Source organism: Cervus canadensis, chromosome 15 (assembly GCF_019320065.1).
Source record: "Cervus canadensis isolate Bull #8, Minnesota chromosome 15, ASM1932006v1, whole genome shotgun sequence".
In the NCBI taxonomy this organism is placed as follows: domain Eukaryota; kingdom Metazoa; phylum Chordata; class Mammalia; order Artiodactyla; family Cervidae; genus Cervus; species Cervus canadensis.
The window spans coordinates 60,007,101-60,027,183 of NC_057400.1; the positions used below are offsets into that span (position 1 = coordinate 60,007,101).

Below are 20,083 nucleotides of genomic sequence, written 5' to 3' on the forward strand. Positions count from 1 at the left end.
TGCTGCTGCTGCTGCTAAGTCGCTTCAGTCGTGTCTGATTCTTCACGACCCCATGGACTGCAGCCTACGAGGCTCCTCTGTCCATGGGATTTTCCAGGCAAGAGTACTGGAGTGGGCTGCCATTGCCTTCTCCGGGGACAAGCACTGAGGGGATAATAAAAACGATAAGATGTAGACTCTGCCTTAAAACACTTTTTATCTAAAGGGGAGATTAAGTCCACACAAGTGAAATAGAACATTGTATATAATTACTATATTATGTTGTATAGACAAGACTGTTAGTCTCAAAGATGGGACACATTAGATACTTTAAGGTTATTAACTGCGTTCTCTAGAGACGGCAAGGATGAATTAAAGAGAAGAAAGAGAGTGAAGAGTAACGAGAGTGGTCACGGCAGGAAACAGCAATGTACTGGCAGCACACTCCACTGACAAAGGCGTTGTGCGGAAGCAGTTCTGAAAAGACCAGGCAAAAATATTTTCAGCACAAAGTGGCTCTGAGCTGGGGACATCTTAGAAGGGAGACTTGGAGTTCATGAGTAGTCATGACTCATACATACTCTGTAATTCAACTTCTGCATTTGGAAAAGCAAATTAAATGGAATTTGCTTATTTCCCTCCTAATTTACCATGTGTTTGACTCCATTCCATTATAGTGGGTATTATCTAAAAGTATATATTAAGTGCCAATGTTAGCACAGCACAAAGGACTGGATTAATAGACACCCATCAACACTGTTCTTGCCCTGTGGATCATCACAGTATTAAATTGTAACCAAAGGAAACACTGATAATGGGAATAACATCAGCACATCTGTTATAACTGAAAAGGAGTGGCTGAAACATTTGTGTTTTCAGTGACTTTTCCTTTGTCTTTTGCCCTTCTCAAAGTTTTTATCTCTTCTCAAACTTCCTGAGCGAATCTTGGCAGAAAGTTTAGCAAGCTATATCTAAGAGGTGGTAACAGAGTGGCATTTAGGGATGTGGGAAATCTTGAGTTTGGCCTACTGGAATCCTGAAGAGATAACTACTTTAAGGAGGAAAGGCCAACTCTATTCTTGGAAACATTTCACAGATAAATGCCAATGTCATTTGTGTTACAAAAGAACCAGATTATTCAATATGGCATAACTCAATTGGTTAGAGGGAATATTTCAAAAGAATAAAAACTAAAGGATTCAGGGAATTTTGATCTTTTTCTCTCTCTGAGAATTTACTGCCAACACTGCCATGTAGATGAATCTACTCTTAATTAAAAAAAAATTAGCCTCGTAGCACAAACTGAAAAAGCTTAAGAACCAAAGCCGCTCCTCTCAACTTTGACTTTTTGTTTTGCTGTTTAATGTAGAATTTTGGATTACCTCTGGATTCACTGTAATGAAGAATCATCTGCTGTAGTGACATCTACAAGAACTAACTTGACTTGGAAATAACTTACTGGCTTATGGGGAGTCATCTACAACTATAACTTTGGAGGTAAATAAGGCATGATGTTATTGCTTGTTTTATTTGTTATCCGGGTTTTTTTTTTTTTTAATGAAAACTTATGTTGAATAAGAACTCCTTTACTATGAAAGCTTTGGTATTAATATAATTGACTGGGACTTGGAATTTTATGAAAACACCCTTTTACCTACTCTTGCCTTGAATATGTGTATTCATTTAAGGCTTAGTTGAAAATTTAGGATCTTGTTCACTATTGTTCTTTAGGATGCTTTGAAGAAAATTTCATTGTATGAATCCATGAAAGGTATTAACATCTAATATCTTGGCTGTTTTATGAATACTTACGTTTTATGAATATACAAGGTTGTTTGAAATTTATCTTTTCCATTTTATTATCTTAAGTAGAGATTTCTCTATTGAAAAGTATAAAGCTACACAGATTGGAGAAACATATCAAGGGAGAAGGATATCCCAATGATTCAGTAGGTATTTTCTCTAGACATTAAAGAGATGATGTATTAGACAGTTCCTGGAACATGGCTAGAGCTTGACATATTATTTTTGGTTGATGACATGGTTGCCCTTCACAGTCAGAGGTGAACACAGGATGTGAAAAGTAAACAAAGTCTGAAAGAGCAGCTTGTGCTGTAGCATTTAATATTCTTTCTCTGTCAGCACTGACCCAGCTTGTTTTTCTAAGGGCCTGCAGTGTGGTGAAGCATCATGAGGGAATAATGGACTGTCTGAGCATGGGAAAACAGAAAAGAAAGATGATATCTGAAGTGGAAGTGAGGCTCAGAATTGGAAGCCAAAGTGCACTTTGTCAGTTAACTACTTGGGGAAAGTCACATAATCTGTGAGACCAAAAAAAAAAAAAAAAAAAGACATAAGGAAAGAAGAACTGGAACCTAGATAAAAGGACAAATTGTATACACTATTGGCTTCTCCAATATCAGTTCTGTGTTTCTAGCTCATGGCTGGGAACAGGGTCCTGAGGGCATCCAACCATTACTTACTCACCCTGAATAACTGGGTCACACAGAGTGGCCATATCCTGATACCTTGTATCCCTAAACTTTTTGGTCTCTGGTACGGTGGAGGGGCCTTCTGTGGTAAGGTTAGCTACCCTAGATTACTACAGATTGCTAATTGTCATTGTAAACTACATCAAAATCTAATAAAGAATTCCTTTGGGCAGAGCTTCCAGAAACCATAGTCTAATGTCAGCCTCAAAAGTAATGGCATATGTGAAATACTAGATAAGAGTCTATGTGTGTCTCAGTTGCCTCTTTTAGTAAATACATCAATCTCTACTGAGGTCCTGCTATTAATACTAAATGAGATCAAGCATACATGACACTTTGAGAGGAATAAAGCATATACTCTGTATTTGAGCTGGATAACTTATTGTATGATAAGTGCAGAAAGAGCCTCAGACAAAGCACCTAAGTGAAGCATATTCCACGAGAAAAGGAAATCTTGAGGCTTGGTGCCTACGTTTATTCATGGGAGATGCAGGAGAGGGAGGAGGAGTGCAGGAAATGGGAACAGGACGAAATGAAATAAAATAGTAGCAAAAAAGATCAAGGATTCTTCTGTGAATTAAAAAAAAAAATCATTGGCAAAGTACATACACTTCAACAAGGGTGCCTAAGTTTCATCATCTGCAGGACACAGACGCCAGTTTTTAAATATTTTTTTAAATATGGCCTGTGATGTAATTATGGATGTAAAATTATATCTCCTAGCTCAAAGAGAACTGTTGAAAGAACAGCAGCTGCTTTGTTTGTTGAGAATGTCAGTATCATTATTTTTATGGGATGCTTCAGAGAAACACTAATTTGTGAAAGAAAAGCATCCCAGAAGGCAAATTTGACAATTTAAATTCTCACGCTTAACGTGTTTGGAGGATCATAATTAATTGAAAGATAATGAAAAGCTGAATACGGCTTTGTTCAACTTCTTCATGAAGCCAGTGAAGTGATTCAGAATTAAAATTTCAAAATCTGAAAGAAGAAAGCATGCTATGCTTTAGACAGAAAAACATGAGGTGGCTGAGAGATTATGAAATGCTGATGGGCATCCCAACAGCATTCTAATACAGTTTCAACTGGATTGAGACTGTAAGAATAAGCAAAATCCCTTCCCACACTGATAAACACATACTTGTATATGGCATTCCATTTTTGAGGCAGACTTAAATAGTATGCTAGTTTATTATTGTCTGGAAAGTGAAGCCAATGAAAAACTGCCAATTTGGCCCTTTTAAGGAAATCAAAACCTAATCTTGTCTCAAAGTCAATCATTTTTGCTAGGTTTAATAACTAAACCAATTTGTGGGCAAACCTTAAGAAATGGAATCTTAAGAAATGGAAACCTCTGGAGGAGTTTCAAGAACAAAGTGTAGCTCCAATTAAAATCTAAGAAGAACCATGAACTTCAGCACCTAGATTCCATAGTGCATACATGTTAAGTTGCTTTAGTCATGTTCGACTCTTTGTGCCCTGTGGACTGAACCCTGCCAGGCCCTCTGTTTGGGGATCCTCCAGGCAAGAACACTGGAGTGGGTTTCCATTTCCTCCTCCAGAGGATCTTCCTTATACAGGAATCCAACCTGCGTCTTTTACGTCTGCCTGCTTTGGCAGGTGGGTTTTTTACTAGTAGCACCATCTGGAAGCCCCCTATACACACCTAGTACCTGGCAAAAAGAAGGTGATGGAAAACCATGAATGAGTAAGTTCAGTGAATGAGTAAGTAAATGAAGAGAGATACTTCCCCAACCTCTATGGAGATCAATTCTTTTTTATGAAAACAATTTTATATAGTCAATCTAGGTGTAGAATGTAATTTATATTAACTTTCTATCTGTTTTCTAATATAGTCTGGGAATTAATTCATCCAGTATAGATAACATTTTAAAAAGAAATGCCATTTTGAGTTTTAAATAATCAATTTTAAATGGGGTTTTATAAATATTAGTCATTGTAATAACTGTCACTTTAGTACTCTGCCATGCCTTGCACACGTATCATCTCTTTTGTACTTACAAAGAACCAACAAGGTTAGTTTTAGCAACCCATTTTCTAAAGGGAACAAAGGCTCAGAATGCTAAATTACATGCTCAAAACTACACAGCTAGTAAAAGGCAGAACCAGGAGTCACAAACAGTCTGATTCTCAGGCTCACCATCTTAATCTTTAAACTGTCTTATGAACAGCTAATGAACATTTTAAACTTTGAGACACAAACCCCTTTCAGAATATAGATCCCTTCCTGAGATTAAATATGTATGTGTACATTGACAGGTAACTTCTAGAACATGGAGACACGGGGCAAACCCCATCCCCATATAAATGCTAGACTTAGGTCAGAAAATTTATGAAATACTAAGGAAAATTAGGAAGAAATATGAAAATTGCAACAGAAACTTCCATCACATACATAAACAAATATTAAAAGAAAAAAGGGATACTGAATTTTTTAAAGTAATCACATATTCTATAATAAGAAGTATGGTGTCCACTGCAACAAAACTTCAAATATAGTATCTATCATTAAATGTTAGCAAAATTATATTGCAAAATTTTTTCTTCTCTTTGATCTTCTCCCCTCCCCTTCCCACCTCACTGTGTTCATCTCCCCCCACCCCACATCTCCTTCCCTCAATACTGTGAATACATATTTAGTGACTGGCACATTATGTCCTGTTCTGGGTGTTTATGATATACCAGGAAAAACAAACCAAAACACAGAACACCAGGCTGAAACAAAAATCACTGTCTTCCAGGAGCCTATATTCTAGTGGGAGGATACATGATAAACATGATCTAATAGAAAGTGATAAATGCTATATTGAAAAAATACAGCAAGTTTTGCAGGTATGGGAATGACAGAGGCAAGTGGTTATTTTAAAGGGGATGGTCAGGATAGCGCTCACTGAGAAAAGCATATTGAAGCAAAGCTTTAAAGGAGGCGAAGGAGTTAACCAAGTGACTTTCAGAGGAAAGGCTGTTCTGGACAGAGGGTCAGTCAGTGAATAGGCACAAAGCAGGAGTGTGTTTGATAAGCTTAAAGCAAGGAAGGAGACTGTGTGGCTGAATGGAATGAGTGAGGGGTTAGAACCAAGAGATGAGGTCAGAAAGCTAATGGAAGCCAAAAGACACAGAGTGGATACAAAAACAAGACCCGCGTATATGCTGTCTACAAGAGAGCCACCTCAGGCCTTGGGACACACACGGACTGAAGGTGAGGGGATGGAGAAAGATATTCCTTGCAAATGGAAATCAAAAGAAAGCTAGAGTAGCAATACTCATATCAGATAAAAATAGACCTTAGAATAAGGACTATTACAAGAGACAAGGAAGGACACTACATAATGATCAAGGGATCAATCCATGAAGAAGACATAACAATTTAAAATATCTATGTAACCAACATAGCAGCACCTCAATACACAGAGCAAGTGCTAATAGCCATGAAAGCAGAAATCAACAGCAACACAATAATAGTGGGGGACTTTAATACCCTACTTATACCAATGGACACATCATCTAGAGAAAAAATTAATAAAGAAACATAAGCTTTAACATGACACAATAAACCAGATAGACTTAATTGACATTTATAGGACATTCCATCTGAAAACAGCAGAATACACTTTTCAAGTGCACAAGAACACTCTCCAGGATAGATCACATCTTGAGTCACAAATCAAGCCTTGGTAAATTTAAGAAATTTGAAATTGAATCAAGCATCTTTTCCAACCACAACACTATGAGATTAGAAATCAATTACAGAAAAAAAAAAAAACTGTAAAAAATCACAAACAATACACTACTAAATAACCAAGAGATCACTGAAGAAATCAAAGAGGAAAAAAAAATACACAGAAACAAATGACAATGAAAACACAGTGACCCAAAACCTATGGGAGGCAACAAAAGCAGTTCTAAGAGGGAAATTTACAGCAATACAATCCTAACTCAAGAAACAAGGAGGGGATATATGCATACATATATCTGATTCATGTTATTGTATAGTAGAAACTAACACAGCATTGTAAAGCAACTATACCCCGTTAAAAAACAGACAGCTATCTCTTAGAGGAATTAAAATGAGAAAAACTTTATACTACCTTGCCTTAGTCCATTTCCCATACTCTTCACTTCTTGACATGGATACAGGTTTATGCTTGGTCTCATAATTCTTTTTGTCTGAGGAACTTCCTGAATTTTGTATATATTTTGAAGGTAGAGTCACTGAGACTTCTAGACATATTAGATGTACCCTGTGAGAGAAAGCAAAGTCAATATGACCCCAATGCTGATAAATCACAATAATAATAGCACCAAATGATTTTTTGCATACATTTAGGAAGAGGTACTAGGGTGAAAAAAAATTCAACTCTAAAGAATACAACTTGAGACACCTAGTGTATTATTTTATAATCTGATATGTGCCATGGATTTTTCTGCCCCTCAAAGTTCCAAAGTAAAGTGAAGTGAAGTTGCTCAGTTGTGTCCGACTCTTGGGAACCCCATGGATTGTAGCCAACCAGGCTCCTCCATCCATGGAATTTTCTAGGCAAGAGTACTGGAGTGGGTTGCCATTGCCTTCTCCAGGGGATCTTCCTGGCCCAGGGGTTGAACCCAGGTCTCCCGCATTGCAGGCAGACACTTTACCCTCTGAGCCACCAGGGAAGTCTTCCAGTTTCAAAGACCTGTAGAAATCCCAAGGAGGGACCACAGATACTACACTCTTCCCTCCTTGTCCACCTGGATGCAAAACTCAATCTCTCCTTCACAAAACAAAACTTCCCTTCACCAGTTTCAACAAGAAATCTACTCCTCCCATGTTTACCAGGTCTCCTCACCTTTCGTTTACTTTCTCATGCAGTCTTTGTTCCCTCTCTATGAAACTGCTTTCTGTGAATTTTGAATTCTTATTTTGTGTAGAATATAAGGATCTCCTGCCCTCAGCACTCGATACATAAAACCCCTGAGGGAGGTTATCAGAATAAAGGAGGTATCAGAACCCGCCTTTCTTAAGAAGTTAGGTTTATAAATACACAGTAATCTCCTAAGGAAAATTCCCCCAGAATTTGCATGCAGGAGGTTTAGCAGCAGTGCTCTTGAAAACAGAAGTGCTCTTTGCAAGGGAAGTGAATTGTGCAGAGGTAGGATTTGAAATGGTTGAAACAGCAGCCACAGAGATCCCTCAAGGCTGAGATGATCCTACAATGGAATTAGAATGTCCCACATTAAGGAATGTGGCCCCACAACAATCAATCATCGTATATGGCTGCCCCCAGGAACTGGGGAACAGAGACTTGAGCAAGGCAGTTTCCTTCAGCTGAGGGCAATTCTCAGAGCTGGAGGCACCTGTAAGTAACCAGCAGCCACAGCATAGGGGATCAGGAAGCCTTAACCAGGAAGGGGCATCTAGGAGGTGTCCAAACGCATCCACTACAATCCTTCCCATGTCATTTAGTTCTACTCGCTTCATGTCGTATATTCCCTCAACAAGGGAACAACTTCTCCAGGAATACCATTCACCTCCTTTCCAGGGAAAACTTTTAGAAGTTTAGTGGGACAAACTACAGTGTCAGCCTTCTTCTCCCTTTCTCCCTCTTCCCCTGCCCTAGCCCTACAACTATATTCAAGACCATACCTGATATTTATAGTCTCCCTCATCTCTTAACCTCATATACTAGAATCCACCCACCCTTGACTGCCACTGGGTAATCAGCCGGTCTCCAGCACTTACCTGGTGGGATGACCCAGTCCAGACCCCCCCCAGTCCCCCCCAGATCTGGGGGATCTGGGCTCATAGTTGCTGTGCCCTTTTCAGGATACGGCTTCTGCACAAGTGCATTTACCATTAAAATTGGTTAGAGGAATACCAAGAGCCCAGTTCCCTTCACCTCCTTTCCTAAGCAGATCACTTGGGTGCCAAATCTACTTTTCCCTGATCCTACTATGTAACTTACGGCTTCCCTGGTGGATCAGATGGTAAAGAATCTGCCTGCAATGCAGGAGGTGTGGGTTTGATCCCTGGGCTGGGAAGATCCCCTGGAGAAGGAAATAGCCACACGCTCCAGTATTCTTGCCTGGGAAATCGCATGGACAGAGGCACATGGCAGGCTACAGTCCATGGTGTTGCAAGAGTTGGACACGACTGAGCAACTAAACGATGACATTATGTAATATGTAACAGCAGTCCTACCTTCTAATTATTGTTTCTGTTCACGTGCTCGGTTGTGTCTGACTCTTTGTCAGAGTCAGGTACCCCTGCCAGAACTGTCAATCCCTTTTTTGCTTACTGGCACAAAGAACCAAAAGTAACCATGTGACAGTCATAGCTGAAGTTTAATGGGACTCCTGTGGAGGAATGCCCAGGAATTCCCCTGGGAATCAAGTCCATTAAAATCTTACAGGACTGTGGGGATGGGAAGAACAATTTTCTCAAATGGGTCACTGGAAGTGATAACAAACACAGACCCTTCTTGTAACCCGTAGTTCCCAGACCCATGAATTTCCCTTGGGGAACACAGTATCACATAACAGTTGATGATATAGGGTGTGTTCTTTATTCTGGAGGGTGAAGGTATATACCACATTCTTGCACAGTATGATTTCCAACTTCCCACCTTTGGTGTATACCTTCAAAAAGCCATTCTATCACTCTATCAGGCTGGCCGAATCAGAGTGGTAAAATGCAATAGACCAGTGGATCTCATGGTTAGGTGCCTACTGTCACACCTCATTTGCTTTAAAGTGCACTGCTTGGTCCAATGCAATTTATGCAGGATCACATATTGGTATATCAAACATTTTGTTTGCTCTTGGATAACGGTGCAGCCAATGAGCCTAATGAGCAGGAAAGGCAATCACATAGAGAACATCAAACTAAATTTCTTCCTCTCGAAATTTCACGGACACAGTGTAACCAACGTTGTCTAGTTGGTCCCCTTAAGGCATGGGGCCATACTAGAGGGAAGGATTAGTCTTGCTGCTGGCTGGCTAAATGATTGGTCTGCCCTGGTGAGTGGTGGTACATGTTGCCGGGCTCATGCTATGTAGCTTGTCTCTGTAGCTTCTCCTGTATAAACCCTCTGTGCAACACTGCAGTGACTTTCAACAAAGACTGGCTAAGTTCTACTACATGGTTATTTAGTATCCCTTCTGCAATGATTTCTCTCTGTAGGCATTAAAAATATTAATTAATTTATTTGCTGTTCCCGGTCTCTTAGTTGCAGCTCGTGGGATATTTAATTGGTTGCATTCAAACTCTTAGTTGTGACAGGTGGGATCCAGTTCCCTGACCAGGGATTGAACCTGGGCCCCTTGCATTGGGGACATGGAGTCTTAGCCACTGGATCCCATGGAAGTCCCCTCTGGTGGACACTTTGATGTGAAACAAAGACATTCACACTTCGTGTCTATGTTTATATGTCAATTCACATGCCTCTTCTTCAAACCTCTTTTTCTCACTCTTTATCCTTCCAAGCCCCTGAACAACTAGGCAAACCATGTCATTGCTAATGAGCCCATGAGTAATCTTACAATCTACTTCTCTTCTGACACAAAGCAGATAATCACCCACACACAGAATCCTCTGCTAATGGCGAGACTGTCTCTCACTGCTGTCTTTCAAGGTCACCCTGAGCAAAGCTTTTGGGCAAGAGTCCAAATTATGTATCAGTCGTCTACTGTGGTGTAACAAACCACCCCAAAACCAAGTAGTTTAAAACAACAACAGCTTATTATTTCTTAAAACAAGATGACAAATATGGCCAAGGATGGAGACAAATTAAGTGGAATGAAGATGACTCATAAAATGAAGATGTCTAGAATGCGATCATGATACTGTCAATAAACAAGGCAGGACATGAAACAGAGACTGAACTAGACAATACAGTTTAAAATAAGTATAGGAGATAAACTAGAAACAACCTTTAAACTTCTGACTAAACAAAACCAGAATTCCTTACCTTTGCCTCAGGCTTCTTCTCACTTTCGACTCTCATTTCTTGTTGTTGTTTTTTTTTTATAATTGTATTTTATTTATTTATTTTTTTTATTTTTTATTTTTTTTATTAGTTGGAGGCCAATCACTTCACAACATTTCAGTGGGTTTTGTCATACATTGACATGAATCAGCCATGGATCTACACGTATTCCCCATCCCGATCCCCGCTCCCACCTCCCTCTCCACCCGATTCCTCTGGGTCTTCCCAGTGCACCAGGCCCGAGCACTTGTCTCATGCATCCCACCTGGGCTGGGGATCTGTTTCACCATAGATAGTATACATGCTGTTCTTTTGAAATATCCCACCCTCACATTCTCCCACAGAGTTCAAAAGTCTGTTCTGTATTTCTGTGTCTCTTTTTCTGTTTTGCATATAGGGTTACCGTTACCACCTTTCTAAATTCCATATATATGTGTTAGTATGCTGTAATGTTCTTTATCTTTCTGGCTTACTTCACTCTGTATAAGGGGCTCCAGCTTCATCCATCTCATTAGGACTGGTTCAAATGAATTCTTTTTAATGTCATTTCTTGTTAAATACCCTCTTTTGCTGCTATTAGAAACAATTGTGAGGAACCGCCCTTCCATTCCCTGCCTTTACGCTATTCCTTCAACAATGGAGCCTCCCTGTAGTTTCTCTGGTAAGTTTCCTCATGGAGGCTCGATTTGTTTATGTACATCCTCACTGCAGAAAAAGAACTTGAGTTGAATCAGAAAAGGTAATTAATTATTTCACAAAGGGCTAGGGCATGAGGGGGCAGGAGGGAAGCACCAGCCTGGTGGTCCAGTGGTTAAGCATCAGGCTTGCGATGCAGGGGTTTCATCCCTGCTTGGGGAAGATCCTACATGCCACCGGAACGGCTTAAGCCAGCGCCCCACAACTACGCCTGCGCTCTGGAGCCGTGAGCCGCAGCTCCTGAGCACACGTGCAGCGCTACTGAAGCCCGCATGCCCTAAAGCCCCTGCCCTGCAACAGAGAAGCCGGTGCAATGAGAAGCCTGCACACCGCAACTAGAGGGTGGCCCCTGCTCTCCACAACTAGAGAAAGTCCGCGCACAGCAATAAAGATCCAGTGCAGCCAATCAATACATCAACTTTCTTCCCCAGAACCCACTGAAATCCTTGGCGGCAGGGCCCACTGCTTAACGACCTCCATGCGGCTGTACAAAGTACCTCCAGGTGTTTAAAGTTTGATGACTGAATGACTCAGTACCTTCACACTTAGGCCATACAGCCTTGTGAGATACTTTGTAGTCATTGATCATTTCTGTAAGTTAAAATCTTTGAAGTCAGAAACCTGTTCATAATTTTGCTTTTCCTAGCATGTAGTCAAGTGTCTTGACACTTGAGTTTTAGCAGCAAAATATTTCATTGGTTATGAGGATTATCACTAATCAAGGACATGTGAAAAGGGAGGGTGATTTGTGAATGACAAGTACAGCCTCAGTGGATTCCACAAATCCACCTGTGAAGGCGGAATGGCCCTTTAGAGACGTCTTGAAATGAAACAAGCAGGACAAGCCTTGGTACCCTGCAGGACCCAGACGCTGAACGTGTGCTGCGGCCCAGGAAGAGGGCAGCATTGTGGGTGAGGCAGCTTTCCTGAGCCAGGGGCAATGCCTAAAGGATGCAGCTGTGAAGGGTCAGCATCCAAAATTCCAATCAATGTAGGTAAGTTGGTTCTAGAAGCAAACGTTGGTGGTGCACAGTAGCATCCAATACAGCATCCTGGGGTATAGATGAAAAGACAAGACTGAATTCACTTTTGGCTCCCAAGATTCAAACTCTTCTGTGAGCCCAAATAACTCCTTTTTTTTTTTCCTTTGAGGATTTGAGTTGGCACCTGAGCTACTTATTTTTGACTCTGCCCTGTCACTTGGATACTAGGAAGTTTTCTCACACTCACTTACACAGCGCTAGTCACTCACGCCAACACCGCCACTGCCCAGGCCTAACCAGGAAGTCTTCCTGCACCAGCAGACATTTCTGTGGCATGTGGCTTTCTGGGTGTCATACAGTTGTCCCTGCAGCCTGAAGATCACAGCTTTAGAGAATATGGGTCTGAAAAAAAAAAAATTCCCACTAGCACCCTCTGTCATCCTTTCCACTATCAGAATCAAGGCTGACTTTCAGGTTAATGATTCCTACGTACAAGGAAGGAACATCAGTTTCTGCTCTTTTCAGCCCTCACGTGCTTAATCTCTGCCTCCTATAAGAAGGATGAGCCAGAATATCTACTGGGCAATTTTGCTTGTAGGGATTAGTTTTCTCCTTGGTTCCTCCTTGTTTCCTGCTGTTAGTTTCTGGGTGGCTCAAGGAAAGTCTCCTATAGCAAGTGTTGTTTGCTTGGAAATACCCATCTTTCCTGTAAGCAAATTTTTTAAAGGAGGGAGAAAGATAATTTCACCTGCCAGCTCTAGGTATTGAAAACGCACCAGGTAAATGAGTAACTCCTAGGTTAAAAGTAGATGGTCCCAGCTTTCTGAGCTCAGACTTCATACATTAAGTTAAATTACACAGTCTCTCATCAGGTTTTCTGAGTTTCAGACCAGAACTGGAAGCTGGAGACCACTCCTTGGGACCTTACTTGTAGGGAAGTTGATTTTACTGGGAAGGCTGTTATACCAGCATCATCAGCTGTAACTCCCCATGTCTCCACGGAGGCCTCCAGTTCAAGTCTGCCATTTGGTTGGGTTTCATAAAAACAGCATCTGTCACCTTTCTGCTACAGTCAATCTTTGCTAAGAGGGAGAATTTAGATCTTCCATTCTAATGCGTCTCCAATAACACCTTACTGCATGTTGCTCTTGTAATAACATGCTTTGACTGAATCTGAGTTTTCAAACTGTTCAATAGCACTTTGTCATACAGCTCATTGCAAAAGACTCTCGAGTATTAACACATTTCCAGAGAATTCTCTGTCTTGTTGGTGCATGGTAGGGGAGCAGATGTTCGAGGCTCTGCAACTTTCAACGTTTTCAAGTTCACTTGTCAACACTGTCAAGTATTTGGTCACAGAGGTGAAGCTCTGGTGGGACTGAGATCATGTGTACCTCCTACTGCTGAGCTTGTAAGTTTCCTTTTAATCTCCTTCACATCTCTGCCTCTGATACCTGCTACTACCACCACACAGGATGCTCTTTTCAAACTCACAGTTCCACTGTCTGTTCCCTAAAAGTGGACTGCCTGAGAATGTAAGCTAGTTGTATGGTTAAGAGCTTAGCAGCTTCTGATGCTAGTTCCAAAGCTTGCTGATAACGGATTCAACAGTAGATGTCCTGCCCCTGAGGGACTCTATGTCAACAAATGCAGCTTGGTAGGGGCCTTTGGTCAGGCAAAATCACAGTGCCCATGCACACACTTCCCCTTCCAGATAGAATGTTATGTTTTGGAGTCTGTTGAGGTAAACTCCTAAAAAAAAAAAAAAAAATCCTCATTTGAAACTTGGTTTGGTTTTGGCTTATATAATAGTATGATACTTTGCATTTTGCTTAAAATATTCAGTCTTGAGCAGTGTGTCCCTGTACAAGAACTGAAAATTTGACCTCAGAGTAGATCTCTACTTTGGGTTCCCTATGAGACTGCTTAAGGTTCTTAGAAGGGCTGTTGTTCAATTGGGAATAGAGGGTCTGTGAGGCACATCCTAAAAATCCATACAAGGCTTTTGAAAGATTCTCTGAGAAATCACCTGAAATCTTTCTATGTCTGAAGAAAGGATTTTATAGTTATACATCTTGCTTCATATTTACCGTAAAAGATCATGTTTCCAGACAGCACTCTGAATTTGCTCTTTGCCCTGAGGCTCTTTTTTTTTTTTAACTTTTGAGAGTCTTCCTTTGGGAGAGACTAGGGATGAGAATTGATTTTATTTTATTTTTTTGTTTTATTTTTAAACCTAGCAAAGCAAGGACAATTTTTATTTGTCCTACATACTCCTTGAAAATGGAATAATTTCTATTTTAATTCATATCTCTTTATTTTTATGATAGCAGCTAGAAGACCTTAGCTGTCACTTTGAACGTTTAGCCTAGAAATAGCCATATCCAGATCAATCAGTTCACTAGGTGCAGTTCTGTCTTCTGCAGTGACAGAAGCTTCCCACCACTGCATATCCAAGGCCTTCTATCTTCCAGCCCCCAGTAATGCTTCACTCACTCTCCTTAAGGCCTTCACTGATGCCACTTCAGTGCTCACTGGTCCTGGTAGCACCCTACTTCTAGGTAACAAAATCTAACTTTTGCTACGTAGCACATCTCCCTAAACCTACTAATATAAAACAACATTCATTTTATTTTGCTCATGCTTTTGTCTGACAGGAGTTTGGGGAAGGGCTCAGCTGGGTAGATCCTGCTTAGGGTCTCTCATGCAGTTGTTGTCAAATGTTGCCAGGGCTGCAGTTCTCTGAAAGCTCAGTTGGGCTGAATGTCCAAAAAGGCTCACTCTCATGGCTGGCTGTTGATGCTAACTGCCCACCGAGAGCTCAGCTCACCAGTCCCCCAGGACACACACATGTGGCCCCTGCATCTGCTTAGTTTCCTCACATCTCCCAAGCTTTGGGTGGTTGGAATTTTAACACAGCAATTCAGGACCTCAACTGTGAGTGTTTACTTAGGTTGAATCAGCTTCAGTAAATGCACTTTTTACATATCATGCAAGGTTATAAACAGGACAATAAAAACAGGCCAAAGAGAAGACTTAAAAGCCCCCGTTATTGTTCCTTAACACCCCCATCTCACAAGTTACCATATTTACAAGTAGAAATATCTTCTGAGAAATGTCAGGCACACTGTTTGAATCCTTTGAAACAAAACAATTTCTGTGATACACGTATAGTTATGCCAAGAAGTCCATCTGCCAGGCAGAATTTCATCCTTTAAATACCTTGTTATGGCAGCACAAAAGAACACAATGAGCTTTGTTTAGAGTGTCAGTCTTCCATCTCTGGGCTAAAAGGATTAGGTCTAAATTGCCCATCATTACGTAAGATGACATGAAAATGTTTGTTCCTTTTGTCCTTAAAAGTACTTCACGGTGTTTTATGAAAAGCCAAAAAAAAAAAAAAATGCTAATTGAAATAAGAAATCTATTCAAAAGGGCATAAGCAGTAGATTTGCCAGCATTCCAATTTATGCTATTATTTGTTTAACACACAAAAGTCATGGGAATTTTCAAATATAATCATTTGTTGGGTATGACAGGGGGTTGAGGAAAGACCATATAGCACGATGATTAAAGCAAGCATTGTGGAGTCAGATCTGACTTTAGCCTCTGCGGTTAATAAGTGTGACTAGGAAATTTACTTAAACTCTCTGTGGCCCATTTTCCTCATTTGTAACATAGAAATAAAAGTATTTGCCTTCTGAGGTTGTTTTAAGGGTTAAAGGAAATAACACATGCAATTTACTGACCAGGGCTTGGCCCAAAGTACACGTATAGTTAACAAGTCACATGAGAGGGAGTATACATACTTTTAACAGGTAGTGTGTGTGTGTGTGTGTGTGTGTGTGTGTGTCTCTGTATGTATGAAAAAGAGAGAGAGAGGGTGGGAGAGAGAGAGAGAGACTGAGGGATAGAAATTGGGGGAGAGGGACAGGGAATATTTGGGGAAGGATATATCATTAGCATAGTAGCAATGTAGCATGAATGTGATGGCACTTCCCTGGGGGCTCACTGGTAAAGAATCCACCGGCCAATGCAGTATATGCAGGTTCAATCCATGGGTTAGAAAGATTCCATGGAGAGGAAAATGGCAACCACTCCGGTATTCTTGCCGGCAGAATCCCATGCACAAAGGGGCTTGGTAGGATACAGTTCATGCAGATGCAAGAGTTGAACATGGCTTAGTGACGAAACGACAAACACCAACAACGAATGTGATAGTTACTTGTCAATGCGAATTTACTTGTGAAGGAAGTACTTTGAATTCTGAAGATATTGGAATGAAGAAGGAACGGAATGTCAGGAAGTGTCTGGAGACTTCTGTGACTTTGAGAGCATCACTTGTCTCCAGGACAAAGCAGGAAGCTGAAAACACTTCTCGCCTCTTGCTCCCTCTTCTGTTCTCTGTCAATTCTAATTTTGTACCCAGCCCTCCCCCTGGCACTTCTAGGCCCCCGGGGTCAGAGGTTGTACTTTGGAGAAGACTCAGCTATCTGCTAGGTGAAATAGTTGAAAAGCCACCGGGCCATTACCAAGTGAAAGTGAAGTCGCTCAGTCGTGTCCGACTCTTTGCGACTCCATGGACGGTGGCCTACCAGGCTCCTCAGGCTACGGTCCACGGAGCTTTTCAGGCAAGAGTACTGGAGTACCCACATTTCCTTCTGCAAATAATTTAGAAGTATATTCATATTATTATGGGAGGGAAGCCTAATTTGATATAAAAAGTTAATTTTCCTAAGGAAGAAGAGTTGGGGAAGGAGTGAAAGAAAGATTTTGAGGTGGGCAAGGTCTTTCCTTGCTTTTCAGATGAACTGGTGAGGCCATTCCTGTCTTAATCTGTGGAATTAGGCTATTTGGAAGAAATGCATTCTGCAATATGATGGATTAATCTTGCCATTATTAATTTAATAAGTTCCAATGCTTAAGGCTTATTTCTATAAAAGTTTTGTTCAAAAAATAATATTCAGCTTAGCTTTGTTGCTGTTTAGTCACTAAGTCGTATCCGACTCTTTTGTGACCCCACGGACTGTAGCCCACCAGACTCCTCTGTCCAGGGGATTTTCCAGGCAAGAAGACTAGAGTGGGTGGCCATTTCCTTCTCCAGGGGATCTTCCCAACCCAGGGAGCAAGCGCGTGTCTTCTGCTTTGGCAGGCGGATTCTTACCACTAAGCCACCAGGGAAGCCCTCAGTTTAGCCACATACGTAAAATATAAGTGGCCAATTTCTAGGTTTAAATAAAATTAAACTTTTAATTTTACCTTAATACAGGTCTGTTCAAAAGCAATTCTGTTAATACCCTTCAAATAACCTTTTAAAATATTACTTATGAATCTATGCACCGTGATAAAATGTTTCCTGTTTTTCTTTTCCCCAAGGCTAAAGTGACAGAATTATTAGCTTTTGATAGGGTTAAACAATAACTACTCATGCTTACCTTTGTGAAAGAATGGAAAATAAATATGCCTTGAAGCACTGTAACAGTTGAAAAGATTCCCATACTTCAGTTCCTTCTTACTTTTCTTTTTCCTAGAAAAGCCCAGAGAAATTTAAAATGAATCTTTTAAATAATTTTTTCTCTGCTTCTCATGCTAAGTAAAATTCCTGTCTCTAAATGTTAACAACACAACACTTGTTAATGGGGACCCTCTTTAATCCTGTGTAGTAGTACCCATAATGTGCCTAGATGCTTGGGATATACCAGTGAACAAAACAGAGGAAAATCCCTTCTATCACAGAGTCTACAATCTAGTGGAGGCAGACAAAATGAACACTCTAAGTATCAAATGTGGTAATAAATGAGAGACCGTGAAGGCAGAAGGGAACACGAAGTGTCAGTGGGGTCTGGTGGGGCTGTGCTTTCAGGCAGAGTGATCAGAGAAAGGTTCTTGAGAAGATAACATTTAAGAAACGATGTGAAGAAAGCAGAGGAGGATGCTGTGTTTTAAATAGCTGGCAGCCAAGTTGTCAGTAGGGGGAGAATAGTGAGAAAGGAGAAGTCAGAGAGGTCCCGCCTGCTGGTCTATCGTAAGGACATTTGGCTTTCATTACATGAAGTTGCAAGTAGGAAATGGGAAGCCATTACAGGTGTGTCTACATCTTCTGCCACTCAAGATTCATGCTTCACCCTTCTCTACCCTATTCTCTGGCTCAGGGAAGCTGAGTTGTATTTTCCTCTTTTTCCTCATGACCAATCACATTTTTCCCTTTTGGTTACTTTCCTCCTCTTTCAATTATCCAAGTGTTCCCTCTGTCAGAGAAGCAGAGACCCAACTACCTGTATTTCTCAACAGTAGCCCTAAGCTCACTGGTGCCAGTGCTGGGACTAAAATACATATCTCCTGACCTCCTTCAAGACATTCAGTCAGTAACTCTTGGGGGCGGATGGGGGGTGGGGTGGGTGGGGGCGGTGGGGTAGGAGGGGAAGCTCTTTTCCCACCCTGTCAGAAGATGAGGTCAGTTCTTTCTTACTGGAGGCTTAAAACCTAGAATCCTAGATTACAGAAACATGACCTTTCTGATAGACATTTGGTTAATCTCTTATACTCAGTTTTTTTCTCAGCTCCAAAAATGAGGACTCAGAAATATTTGACTTGATTGACTATAAACTGGTAAATTTTTATTTCTGTTTTTAGTCAATACATATAAAATATTTCATTTTGTAAAATATTTCATCATTACATAGTGTCTATAAAAATTATTTTGCACAAGTCATCAGCTTGTGTCATATGAGATTTGGTGCCCTGTTTACAAATTTATAAGCTGTAGAGGGGTTATGTGAATTCTATATTTTTTGTATAAGAGCATTGATTTTATTTTTATTTGAATTGTGGGCTTCCCTGATGGCTCAGTCAGTAAAGAATCCGCCAGCAAGGTGGGAGACCTGGGTTCGATCCCTCAGCTGGGAAGATCCCTGGAGGAAGGCATGACAACCCACTCCAGTGTTCTTGCCTGGAGAATCCCCAAGGACAGAGGGGCCTAATGGGCTGTAGTCCATGGGGTTGCAAAGAGTCAGACACGACTGAGTGATTAAGCACAGAAGGATTATGTGACTTCTATATTTTTTGTGTAAGAGCATTGATTTTATTTTTATTTAAATTGTAATATTCCCCATGATGAATCATTTTTCAATATTATATTTAATTAGAAATAAAGGTATTCAAAAGTTATTACTAAAAACTGTATAGCATGCTATGTTTTATGGTCTTTGAGTTGGGAGCACTGAACTTTGAGGACTTTCTCAGAGTATAGGAGGGAAATAACTCTGAGACTTAGGCTATTACAGAATTTGTGATGAGGAATTCACATTTCCCAGTAGTTTATGCAGCACTGTTTTCACATTACACCGAATCTTCTGTAAAGAGAGACATCAGATTGAAATTTTCCAGAGTATTTCTGTTAAAATCTCCAGAGTTCAGTACTTTTAAACAAATACTGTCCTTTCAGCTTTTTTGCACATTTCATAGGTAATTTCCCCTGTTCCAGAATTTGTTATTTCAAGATACTGAGGCAAATAAGACTGCTAGAAATAAAGAACAAGGGAGGCACTGTTATGTACCAGGTATATGATAATTAATATCTACTTGAGTGGCTGAATCCAATCTTTCCAAAGAAGGCTGGTTTGTTTGGTCTCTCAAAATAATTTTGAATTTTCTCCTAGCAGAGAGATGGTGTGGTGTTTGATTGAGGAAGCTGCACAATGCATTTAGCCAAGACCTAGGGTTAAACCTACCTTTTAAGCTGTAGAGGATCAGATGGAGTCTTTACGGCCCACTCTGGCTGGGCTGTTTTTATAGTAAATGCTCAAAAGCATGCATTACCTCTCAAATATTAGGATCTGTAGCTGCTGGTTAAAAATACTTCTAAATGGATGCCCAAAACTGAAGTAAAGTCCATACATTTTAAGAATATAAGAAGAAAAGCTTGTAATTTTTAAAACAATTATATTGC

General features: G+C 40.5%; 1 long non-coding RNA gene across 1 annotated transcript in view; it reads left to right on the forward strand.

The window, feature by feature from the left end:
• Positions 1-1,253: 1,253 nt before the first annotated feature.
• The window catches only part of LOC122453612, a 68,916-nt gene continuing 50,086 nt past the window's right edge, over positions 1,254-20,083 (forward strand). The window contains exon 1 of the long non-coding RNA XR_006273121.1: positions 1,254-1,476. This is a non-coding gene — a long non-coding RNA (uncharacterized LOC122453612). The remainder of the gene's footprint in view (positions 1,477-20,083) is intronic.